We start from the raw sequence: 12,694 nt of genomic DNA, 5'->3' as shown, positions 1-12,694 counted from the left end.
GGCCCTATCGGGAGAGGATGGACCTTGCCTCAATTATCCATGTACTAGTCACGTCCAGGCTGGACTACTGCAATGCACTATACATGGGGCTGCCTTTGAAGATGGTTCAGAAACTCCAGCTTGTGCAGAATGCCGCCACCTGAGTATTGGTGGGGCAAAGCGATTTGGTAGCACTGCTACCAGTGTGTTTCCAAGCACAATTTAAAGTGCTGGTTTTGACCTTTAAAGCTTTAAATGGTTTTGGATCAATGTACTTGAAGGGCTGCCTGCACCCATATCAGCCTGCCCTCACTTTAGGATCAGAAAGAGAGGCCCCTCTCATTTGCCCGTGAGAGCAGTCAGGTGGGTGATCACACATGAGAGGGCCTTCTCTGCAGGGGCTCCACACCTTTGGAACAAGCTGCCATTAGAGGTCCGCCATGTTCTGTCATTGCAGACTTTTAAGAAGACCTTGAAAACATATTATTTTACCTTGGCCTTCTCTTGATATGACTGCTATTGTTGCTGTTACTGCTGTTAGCATTGTTGCTGGTTTTATTGTTGGCTTTTATTGTTGTTTTTATTGTTGTTATATTTTTATGGCTTTTAATAGTTTAATTGTTTTTATTATGTTATTGCTGTAAGCTGCCTTGGGAGGGCTTCTGTCCTGAAAGGCAGCCAAGAAATATTTAAATAAATAATAAATAAATAAATTGTTTTTAGCAGTTGCTAACTAAGCCTTTGCCAAGGGTTTCAAAGGGTGCAACACAACAGTCGACTGGCCTCAAGAATTGACCATAGTTGATGTTTTGCATGCAGAAGGGATCAGTGATGTGAAAGAGCTCTGCCTGAGACCCTGGAAAGCTGCTGCCAGTCAGAGTAAGAAATACTGGGCTGAATGGAGAAATAGCCAGATTGATATAAGGCAGCTTCCTATGTTCCTGTGAATAAAAGCCACAGCCACTTCACACTTCTAAACAATTTCCTTCCAATTTGCCAAGACCAAGATGGTTTAGAAAGTATAATGTCCACAATAAAAAAAGAACTTGGCATCATTCTCTGCCTAGTCAGCTAAGTTTCAATCAAGAACATGCATTTATTAATTAATGGATTTAAATACAGTAACACATAATTGTTGATCTAACTGATACTGAAGTCAAATAAACACTCTTAAATTACTATTTAGTTCTGGCACTTAAAAGAAAACTGTTGCACACATGCAATAGAGGTTGTTGTCAGCTAGCAATGGCTTGTATCCAATGGTGTCTGTCTGTCACTGGAACACAATCTGTCACTGGAACAGCCTCCTTGCTGCAGCCACCTGCAGTCCCCCGAATCTACTTTGGAGGGTTGTGGAATCTTCAGAGCAGATGAGGGGCACTGGGGGAGGAGAGGAAGAGAAAGTTTCATTGTGTGAGCAGAGCTCACACCATGTTGGATTTCACCCAATTTCTCCAGTTGTCCTTGGGCAGATATTAACTTTCCAGGAATTTCCATTAGTTACTGCTGGATTTTGGTTTGCGCTACTTATCAATCTACTTGGAGGGTATAGAGAGTGAGGGGATACCATAAGATCCTTTAGACTGTATGTGTAGCATCTACAAAGGCAACCAGGCCATATAATTTATTCTTATTGCAGAAGCCCCGCCTCTATTCTATATTTAGGCATGGTGAAATGTCCTGCTTCAGGTACCAAGTTTGGAGATATTGTTAAAGGTCAACAAGTTGTCCATTCTATTTGTCCAACTTGGGTAGCAGAGTGTTGGAGAAAACTTAGATATCCTGTGTCAAGTACAAAATTGTTTTAGGTGTTCCTTGCTTTATTCTCACTGAATCACCCAAATGTGTGTTACTGTGGACAGTAATAAAAGCTGCAAAATGAATGTTGTGACTAAACCTCCACCCCTGTGGGGTAGGGCTGGGTGCAAGACACGCTTTGTCTTTATTCCTCAGAGAAAGACCATCACCACTCACATATTTCATAACTCGGAAACGTGGGAATCCAGGCTTATGGCTTTTATATATGAAGAAGGATAGGTTTCTTTTCCAGAGCTTCCTTAATTCCTTAAAAACTAGGTCAGCATGATTGACAAGCTGTCCAGAACATGGATAAGGTCAAACTTCAGGCTAGGCAAAACCCCCTAAATGAACTCCCGTTTCCAATTCAGTATATTTATTCAAGAATCAAGCAAAGCCAAGTTCATAAATAATCAGTTGCTTTTAAAATAAAATGAAACATCAAACTAGCTAACTAAAACGTACTTAACACAATGCTAAGTGTAACTTATCAAAGCAGGGGTTGGGGGGAGAGACCTGGGGCTCCATAGTATGACAGGGCCCACTCTTAACTCTTTGCCCCCCACCAGAAGGCAAAGGAATTTGCTCAAAGAGCAAATGTATTTCAATGGGGACTGGGCAGCACCCAAAGAGGGAAATTCAAACTGACCAATCAGTAGCCTGGGAGGACCTGATCATGCATCCACCAATGATTCTTGCATGTACCTTGCAAACAAATGAGTCACGGGGTGAAAGTGAAGAGTCAACCTGGGATATGCAGAAATGCAGATTTTTGATGCCTGGCCATGTTCTTTGTTCAAAGTCATTTCTAGAAAGGGTGGTAGTGGATGGATTCATCACATCTCCCCGTTTCCAAAAATCAATTGCGGGGAGGTATGTTCTCAGAACTGCCTGACCCAACTGATTTACAGAGGAACTGGAGGTGTGAATAAACTAAAAACAATTCATGTCATTTTAGTTGTATTCTTAATGGTTGCATGCTTTGGGGACACTCTCTTAAAAAGCAGCCTATACATGCCTTATAGCAAATGTGTATAAATGTGTATAAAGCCTTAAGTATTGCATAACATAGCCCAGGTTTATTGGAATGGTTAGATGTGGAAATACACAGGATGCGATCCATATATATACTCATATAAGCCCTATGAAATAAACGGGCATCATGAAGAAATTATGCTTATGATTGTTCCCTAGGGCTAAGGACTAGTTCCCACATGCATATTCAACATACTATGATTTGCAATACAACTGAAGATTAGGATGCATGAACGATCGATCACAGATATAGCACCGCAGACACAACTTTCACATCAACTAACGCCATTTCAAACAGAATACTTTTCAATATAGACAGATCACACATTCAACTACTAGTCATCAAGTGTACAGTAATCAAGCAATTTCACAGAATGTGTGAAAACAAGGAGGGATCAGACTTGTTTTGTTGCTTCAGAGAGCAGGATCAGAACCAGTGGGTGGCAATGGCATTGAAGCAGATTTTGGCTAAAGATTAGGCCAAAGATTGAAATTTCTTTATAGTACAAGCTGAATGACTGTGGAACAGACTGCCTTGAAGGATGGTAGGCTTTCCTTCTCTGGAGATATTTAAGCAGAGGCTGGATGGCTATCTGTCAGGGATGCTGTAGTTGCATTCTGCACTGCAGATCTTGTATTCAGCAGGGGATTAGACTAGATGACCTCCAAAATCCCTTCCAATTCTATTATTCTAAGTGCACAGGGACAAAAATAAGGGGAATATTTGCACACTGTTTGCTGGTAGTTATGATATTTAAGAAACCACCAAATAGTGTTCTCTGGGAAGCTCACAAAACATAAAGCACTATGAACATTATCAGTCCTTGGAACAACAATACCTGTTCTTTGGGCATTAAGATTAAGCCATTCCCTTTTTCTCCAAAAATCAATGTCTATGGCACATGATACTTAGAACTACAGATAGAAAGGTTGTTAATAGAGGATGTCAGATTAGAAGTCGTAATGAAAGACAGGAAAGAGGAGTCAATCTGTGTAGCAGCACACTGAAAAAGCGTACTAAATATGACTCATGTCTAGAAAGCAAGAAGCAAGCACATGTGGGGAGCTAACAGGACTTTTGCGCTGATGAAGCTGTAATTCTCTAGGACAGCACCCTTTCCTTTGTGGAAGTGAGCGATTTCTTGGCTATGAAGTTCATGGCATATTAACCACATTTTCCTCTGTCTGGAATTATGCAGTATTATGGAAGACATTTCCAATTGAGTTAGGAAATTAAAAAAATAATTTCAGAGGGGAGAAACCATAATCAGAACAAAACACAAAAGAGAACAGTCTTCTTAGGTTTTCAGCGAGGGGCAGGGAAGGAAGCAAAGTTATTATTCTCTTAGAAACAAATTGGCAGAATCTAATTTCAATGAATATAATGTCTATTAAATATTTCTATCTTTTTGTTACTCCTTTCCTTTCTCCCCAGAAAAAAACCTTTACAGTGCTGACCTGATGCACAATACATATTTGTTTAAATCTGGTACAGGCCTCTGGCTCCTGGTTAATCATGGTTTGCAAACCAGGAGCCATTCATGTGATGTATGCTTCCTTCATCCTCCCTCCTCCCCACTCTAGAGCTTTTCCAGTTAACCACAGTTTAGCATTATATATGCATTATATCCATGGTTTGTAAACTTACTTCAAACCATGATTTCAACCACCAGTTTAGAGGGATTCCGTGTGCTTAGGGTAATTAACATGCCATTTGGAAGGTATGGCTTCATATATAATTGCCCCATTGTTTGGTCCTAAATCTGGAGGTGACATTAATCCTAGTTCCCATGCCTTCATTAGCCAAGTGACCCAAAGAAAACTTATTTCCCTAAAAATGTCCTTCCAAAAAAGAGATTGTTCTCTCCAGGGCACTGAGGGGACAAGAACTCAGAAATCAGCCATTTAGGGTGCTGTCATTGCATAGGGATCCCAATTCGTAACATAGTAATTTTCTAGGGTCCTCAACACACTATCATCAATGGTTGTTGTTGTTGTTCAGTCGTCTCCGACTCTTCCTGACCCCATGGAACATAGCACGCCAGGCCTTCCTGTCCTGCGCTCTCTCCCGGAGTGTGCTCAAGTCCATATTCATCGCATTGGTGATGCTATCTAGCCATCTCATCCTCTGCCGTCCCCGTCTCCTTTTGCCTTCAGTCTTTCCCAGCATCAGGGTCTTTTCCAGGGAGTTTTCTCTTCGCATTAGGTGGCCAAAATATTTGAGCTTCAGCTTCAGTATCTGAACTTCCAATGAGCACTCCAGGTTGATTTCCTTTAGGATTGACTGATTTGACCTCGTTGCAGTCCAGGGGACTCGTAAGAGTCTTCTCCAGCACCACAGTTCGAAAGCATCAATTCTTCGGCGCTCAGCCTTCCATATAGTCACAGCCATACGTTGCTACTGGGAAAACCATAGCTTTCAGTATATGAACCTTTGTCAGGAAGGCCATGTCTCTGCTTCTTATTATGCTGTCTAGGTTTGCCATAGCTTTCCTCCCAAGGAGCAAGCGTCTTTTAATTTCATGGCTACAGTCACCATCTGCAGTGATCTTGGAGCCCAAGAAAAAAAAATCTGTCACTGCTTCCATTTCTTCCCCTTCTATATGCCAGGAAGTGATGGGGCCAGATGCCATGATATTCATTTTTTTAATGTTGAGTTTCAAACCAGCTTGCACTCTCCACTTTCACCCTCAACAAGAGGGTTTTTAGATCCTCTTTGCTTTCTGCCATTAGGGTGGTATCGTCTGCGTATTTGAGGTTGTTGATAATTCTCCCGGCAATCTTAATTCCGACCTGTGATTCATCCAACCCGGCGTTTCTCATGATGTACTCTGCATATAAGTTAAATAAGCAGGGCGACAATATACAGCCTTGTCGTATCCTTTCCCAATTTTGAACCAATCGGTTGTTCATTTCCTGTTCTTACTGTTGCTTCTTGACCCTCGTACAGGTTTCTCAGGAGACAGGTAAGGTGGTCTGGTACTCCCATCTCTTTCAGAATTTGCCACAGTTTGTTGTGATCCACACAATCAAAGGCTTTAGCATAGTCAATGAAGCAGAAATACACGTTTTTCTGGAATTCTCTTGCTTTCTCCATGATCCAGCCAATGTTGGCGATTTGATCTCTAGTTCCCCTGCCTCTTCGAAACCCAGCTTGTACTTCCGGTAGTTCTCGGTTCACATACTGCTGAAGCCTAGCTTGTAGGATTTTGAGCATAACCTTGCTGGCATGTGAAATGAGCGCAATTGTGCGGTAGTTTGAACACTCTTTGGAATTGCTCTTCTTTGGAATTGGAATGTAAACTGACCTTTTCCAGTCTTGTGGCCACTGTTGAGTGTTCCAAATTTGTTGGCATATTGAGTGCAGCACTTTAACAGCATCATCTTTTAGGATTTTAAATAGCTCAGCTGGAAGACTGTCATCTCCGCTAGCTTTGTTGTTAGTAATGCTTCCTAAGGCCCACTTGACTTCACGCTCTAGGATGTCTGGCTCAAATTCAGTGAGCGCACTATCATGGCTATCAGGGACATTCAGATCTTTCCTGTATAGTTCTTCTGTGTATTCTTTCCACCTCTTCTTAATCTCATCTGCTTCTGTTAGGTCCCTGCCTTCTTTGTCCTTGATCATGCCCGTCTTTGCACAAAACGTTCCCTTGAGATCTCCAATTTTCTTGAAGAGATCTCTAGTCTTTCCCATTCTATTGTTTTCTTCGATTTCTTTGCATTGTTCATTTAAGAAGGCCTTCTTGTCTCTCCTTCCTATTCTCTCGAAATCTGCACTCAGTTGGGTATATCTTCCCCTTTCTCTCTTGCTTTTCACTTCCCTTCTTTCCTCAGCTACTTGTAAAGCCTCATCAGACAGCCACTTGGCTTTCTTGCATTTCTTTTTCTTTGGGATGGATTTCGTTGCTGCCTCCTGAACAATGTTACGGACCTCCATCCATAGTTCCTTAGGCACTCTGTCTATCAGGTCTAATCCCTGAAATCTATTCCTCACCTCCACTGTATATTCATAAGGGATATGATTTAGGTCATACCTGAATGGTTTAGTGGTTTTCCCTATGTTCTTCAATTTAAGCTGAAATTTTGTGATAAGAAGCTCATGATCTGAGCCACAGTCAGCTCCAGGTCTTGTTTTGACTGACTGTATAGAGCTTCTCCATCTTTGGCTGCAAAGGACATAATCAATCTGATTTCGATATTGACCATCTGGTGATGTCCATGTGTAGAATCGCCTCTTGTGCTGTTGGAAAAGTAGGGATGTACGAAAGTTCCACCACGGATCTCGTGGCCTGCCCCCCGCCCCCCCGGCCTGCCCCCCCGCGACGAGACTTACCTTGGGCGGATCTTCCTGGCAGCGGTGGCTCCGGCGGCGGCAGTGGTGCGGCGGCGGCTGGTCTTCCGACCGGCTGCAACCGCCGCCATTTCCAGTTTAAAAAAACAAAACAAAAAACATGATAGGCTACGTAAAGATTTACGTAGCCTATCACGGCTGACTTAAAAAAAAGAAAACAAAAAATTTTGTTTTTTGGCCGCCGCCATTTGCGTCCCTAATTTTGGCACGTCTTAGTCTACATAAACATTTATGTAGACTAAGATGGCAAAAATAAGGGGAACGCAATTAGCGTAGCGTCTACGTTATTTGCGTTCCCCTTATTTTCGCCGTCTTAGTCTACGTAAATGTTTACGTAGTCTAAGACGTGACAAAATAAGGAATGCAAATGGTGGCGGCCGTGGCCGCCGCCATTTGCGTATGCGCATTTTTTTTTAAAGTCAGCCGTGATAGGCTACATAAACATTTACGTAGCCTATCATGGCTGACTGCAGGGATGCAAACGGCGGCGGCTACGGCCACCGCCTTTTGCATCCCTTCTAGCCAGTGGCCGGATGTCCGGCTGCTGGCAGAGCTGGCTGGCGGCTCCGCAGGATCGCTGCGGAGCACAGCCAGCCGGCCAGGTTTCCGGGGGGAGGGACGGAACGCCTCCCCCCCAACCATAAACATAATTCGCGAAAGGTAAGTACCTTTCGTACATCACTACGGAAAAGAGTGTTTGCTATGATCAGCGTGTTCTCTTGACAAAACTCTATTAGCCTTTGTCCTGCTTCATTTTGTACACCAAGGCCATGCTTGTCTGTTATCCCGGTTATTTGCCTGTTATCCCAGTTATTTCTTGACTTCCTACTTTAGCATTCCAATCCCTTATGATGAAGAGGACATCTTTTTTGGGTGTTAGTTCTAGAAGGTGTTGTAGGTCTTCATAGAACCGATCAACCTCAGCTTCTTTGGCATCAGTGGTTGGGGCATAGACTTGAATTACTGTGATGTTGAATGGTTTGCCTTGGAGTCGTACTGAGATCATTCTATTGTTTTTGAGATTATACCCCAGTACTGCTTTTCCCACCCTTTTGTTGACTATGAGTGCTACTCCATGTCTTCTAAGGGATTCTTGCCCACAGTAGTAGATATAACGGTCACCTGAATTAAATTTGCCCATGCTTGTCCATGCTTGTCCATTCGCTGATTCCCAAGATGTCGATGTTCAATCTTGCCATCTCATGTTTGACCACCTACAGCTTACCTTGATTCATGGATCTGACATTCCAGCTTCCTAAACAATATTGTTCTTTACAGCATCGGATTTTCTTTTCACCACCAGACACATCCACAGCTGAGTGTCCTTTTGGCTTTGGCCCAGACGCTTCACTCTTTCTGGCGCTAATTGGAAATTCCCTCTGCTCTTCCCCAGTAGTATATTGGACACCTTCTGACCTGAGGGGCTCATCTTCCGGCGTCATCTCTTTTAGCCTTGTGATACGTTCCATGGGGTTTTCTTGGCAAGAATACTGGAGTGGGTTGCCATTTCCTTCTCCAGTGGACCACATTTTGTCAGAACTCTCTGCCATGACCTGTCCGTCTTGGGTGGCCCTGCACGGCATAGCTTATGGTTTCACTGAGTTACGCAACCCCCTTCGCCACAACAAGGCAGTGATCCATGAAGGGGTCCTATCACCAATATTGACTATTGGTCAACTATCACCAATACTGAGATATAATAAAACGGTTATAATTTACTGGTTTTCTCCTCTAAATTGCTTATTTTGTGGATAACTTTGTCTTTCTTTGTTTTGCTAATGAAAGTATCTTTTGGGGTTAAATGCTCTTGACTGATAGAGCTCTGCAAGCCTAAATGGAACCCCATATGCTTAAGTAACAGAGCTGTGCACCAATGCCCCACTTTTACTTGGACTCCGATTCAGCACTTTGGAAGATGGACTGCTTTTGCTTGGACTGATTCAGAGTTAGTCCACTTTGACTAGCCACCAAACCTGAGTCAAGCTTTGGAAAAGCAGGGGGTTGGACTTGATGGCCTTCTAAGCCTACTATTCTATGATTCTATGAAAACTGAGGCATCATGCCTCCCACTGACTATAATGGGAATTTTAAAAAACAGCAATTTTTTTTCTCTTTTCAGAATTGGATGATAGTTGCAGGCATAGCAGTGCCTTCAAAGGGGATTATGCCTGCCAAGTGTCAAAAAGAATTAGGCACAACGGTCTTTGCGTTACACACATTTATTTATTTATTTTTAAGGGGACTGCCAATAACCTTTTTATTTCTTGGCAGAACTGGAAGAAAATTGGAGGGAAAGTTGCCTCTTCTGAGCAGATCAAGGTTGTCAAATTCCAGAACAGTAGAGCAACAATTTTTGTGCAAGAGCAGCCTTCAAATTTTCAGGGTGTCCAAAAGAGGTCGTGCTTACCCCGCTATGTAAAACATGCCCTAGGATTAGATGGTGGATGTGTCAGTCACTCACCCCACACTCCCTCCCCCTGCAGAGGTCTTAATCCTCCTTAAAATATAGCATCCTACACTATATATCAAGGGCTTCCCCTATCTTGGGAAAATGACCATGCAATCAATCACAGCCACCAGAGAAGCACAGAAAAGAAACGTGTAGTCAAAGGTCACAAGACCCTCTGATAAAGGAGATGGCCAAATTCCTTCAAGTGAGCAGTTCATGACAGGCTTTCAAAACAACTTTTAAACCTGTATGTCACTATTGCTCTGCAAAGCTAATCAGACTAACAAATATTCCCATAAGTGGCTGAATCCTGCATCACGTATATTGTAAAAAAGAGAAAAAAATGGGGGGAGCAGGTGGCTCAGGAGTAGAGTACCGGATCTTCATGCAGAAGGTCTCAGGCTCAATTCCTGGCATCTCCTAGTAGGGCAGGAAACATTCCTGCCTGAAACCCTGGAAAGCCATTGCCAGTTAGTGTGGACACTACTGGGCTAGATGGAACAATGTTGTGACTTGGTATACAGCAGCCTCCAATGTTTCTAAACTTGAATGCATTTGAGCATGGCAATTCAAATCTGAAGGAAAAATATTCTAATGCTAGTATGCTACACCTTCAATGGCCCATACAGTATTCTGGGTAAGTGCCACAGCAAGGGCGTCACATAGCCTGGGAGAAAGTTGTGGAAAATAAGGCAAGTATTCCAAGTCCCTATGACCTAATTAAAAAAAAAAACAAACGTGTTAGGGCATCATCACAGATTAAGGGAGGCTCTAAGCACAGCTGTCCAGTCAAATGAAAGCACACCGGCAAGCTACAAAAAGTCCAACAAATGCAATACAAGGTAACACTAGGAAATCTTTAAAACATATTGCCTCATATAATATTAAAATGCAAAATAAAAAATTAATTGATCTCCAAAAACTTTATCGTATGTGATATAGAGACTAGGGGTTGCTTATGTCTGCCATTTTTCCTGCCCAATTACACATAGATGTAGGAAATGAAAGATAATGAGTAAAGATTGTACACAAGTCAGTCCTGCTGCACTTATATGGATTGGGAAGCAAACACTGGCAACAGATCCCCAATATGTATATAATAGAACAGACATGCAAGCTATATGTACATGACAAAAACCATCGCCTATGGTAAGCTATACAGATGTATAATTTTTCTCCTACGCTGATGAAGGAAAATGTCATGTGTGAAGCAGTTTTGAGTTCAGTAATTAAAGTATGAAACAGAGGATTAGAATTCTATTTCAAGTGAATGTCTCCAGACAGATAAACATATGCACAGATATGCTGTAAGGAGAAACATATGGAGAATCATCTCCTTTGTCCACACAAGCATATGCCCATGGACACAGACAGACACCACTTGCTGTTTCAGTAGGTTTGCTGGCCTGCAGCATATAATCATTATTCAAGTAAGTGTTCATGGTTTAGTAGCCAAGGAAATGCCATTAGGCAGGGAAACGTTCATTTACAATGAACACATAATCATGACACTTAATATCTAGTCAAGCAAAATCTGACACATTTCAGGATTAACCAGGTTTTTAGCAAAGCATTATGTAAAATCTAGTATACCAGTCCTCCAATGTTTTTTTTCTTTATTTCTTAAATGCTGGCTAACTAGGCCCCAGAGGGAACTTTTTTAAAAAATGCAAGTGTTAAGTCTGACTGTCATATGTGGTGCCTTAGATGGCAGTTGTCACTGCCATCTTGGATCTCTTAACACAGACACAGTTGGACACACAGAAACACAGTGTTTGAAAGCTGCCTGACAGGAAAGTAGCATGTAAGACTAAAAGGCAGGTGCCAGCCCTTAGGCACCTTGTACTGTCAAAGCATTAAGCTGAACCTAGAGGGACATACCTGTGCTGAGAAAAGATCTTAAAACTGGTAGAGAACAATACAATTGCTGTGGTAGCATTATATGGTTACATAAGTGACAACACTTTTCAGAAAACCAGTTTATCTTCTATAGCAATGCTGCTGTTTTCCTTGCAATAGGGGAAACGTTGACACTTGCCCTCCTGTGTAACATTCTTTCCTAGGTCTATAGGGAAATTGTCTTCACCTACTCCGTCAGAGATCAAAAAGTTTGATTCTTTGTCAAGGAAGGAATATATAAATTGTCCCACAGCAGGGCTTGTGAAATCAGCAAAGACAGAGACTTGCTTTTCTAATTCATAACATGATACATATGCTTGCATTGCTTGGTTCCTTTGTGCACTAATATCCCACAGTGAGGAAATATTCTACATGACTAGCTACTCTTATATGTAGGCAGCAATGTAAATCAAGCTGCTGCTTACCTGCATTCACGTGTATATTAAGATCATGGTATGGTTTTCCCAGTAATAACATATGGCTGTGAGAGCTGGACTATACGGAAGGCTGAGCGCCGAAGAATCGATGCTTTCGAACTGTGGTGCTGGAGAAGACTCTTAAGAGTCCCCTGGACTGCAACGAGGTCAAATCAGTCCATCCTAAAGGAAATCAACCTGGAGTGCTCATTGGAAGGACAGATACTGAAGCTGAAGCTCAAATATTTTGGCCACCTAATGCGAAGAGAAAACTCTCTGGAAAAGACCCTGATGTTGGGAAAGACTGAAGGCAAAAGGAGAAGGGGACGGCAGAGGATAAGATGGCTAGATAGCATCACTGATGCAATGAATATGGACTTGAGCACGCTCCGGGAGAGAGCACAGGACAGGAAGGCCTGGCGTGCTATGGTCCATGGGGTCACAAAGAGTTGGACATGACTGAACGACTGAACAACAAAACCTTGACTCTAGAATTAGCTTGTTAGAAAGAACCTAGGTGTGATGTATGTTACAGCACACACGGTGTGATGAAACAGCATGCGGTGAAAGCATCTGCAGCTCCGGACCGCTGTCAGATACGTACATATGAATCAGCGTAATATGAAAAACACCTGTCCTGAAAATTATTTTAGAAGTGAATTCAATGAGCCAACAAGCATGCATGTGTACCTACAGTGGGTAGAAGAATTGTCCCACTGTGTGTTTTAGGCACATAATATTAAGCTTCAGACAATTCTCTTTCAG

General features: G+C 42.4%; 1 protein-coding gene across 1 annotated transcript in view; it reads right to left on the bottom strand.

Moving 5' to 3' along the window:
• The window catches only part of TENM2 (teneurin transmembrane protein 2), a 1,208,485-nt gene that overhangs the window by 316,394 nt on the left and 879,397 nt on the right, over nucleotides 1–12,694 (bottom strand). The gene's annotated exons all lie outside the window — the stretch shown is intronic.

The sequence above is a fragment of the Heloderma suspectum genome, chromosome 2 (genome assembly GCF_057233095.1).
Source record: "Heloderma suspectum isolate Gila_16-S chromosome 2, 16-S_ref, whole genome shotgun sequence".
Taxonomy (NCBI): Eukaryota; Metazoa; Chordata; class Lepidosauria; order Squamata; family Helodermatidae; genus Heloderma; species Heloderma suspectum.
Note: the sequence above shows the minus strand (reverse complement) of the source record. Positions and strands in the feature narration are given on the sequence as shown.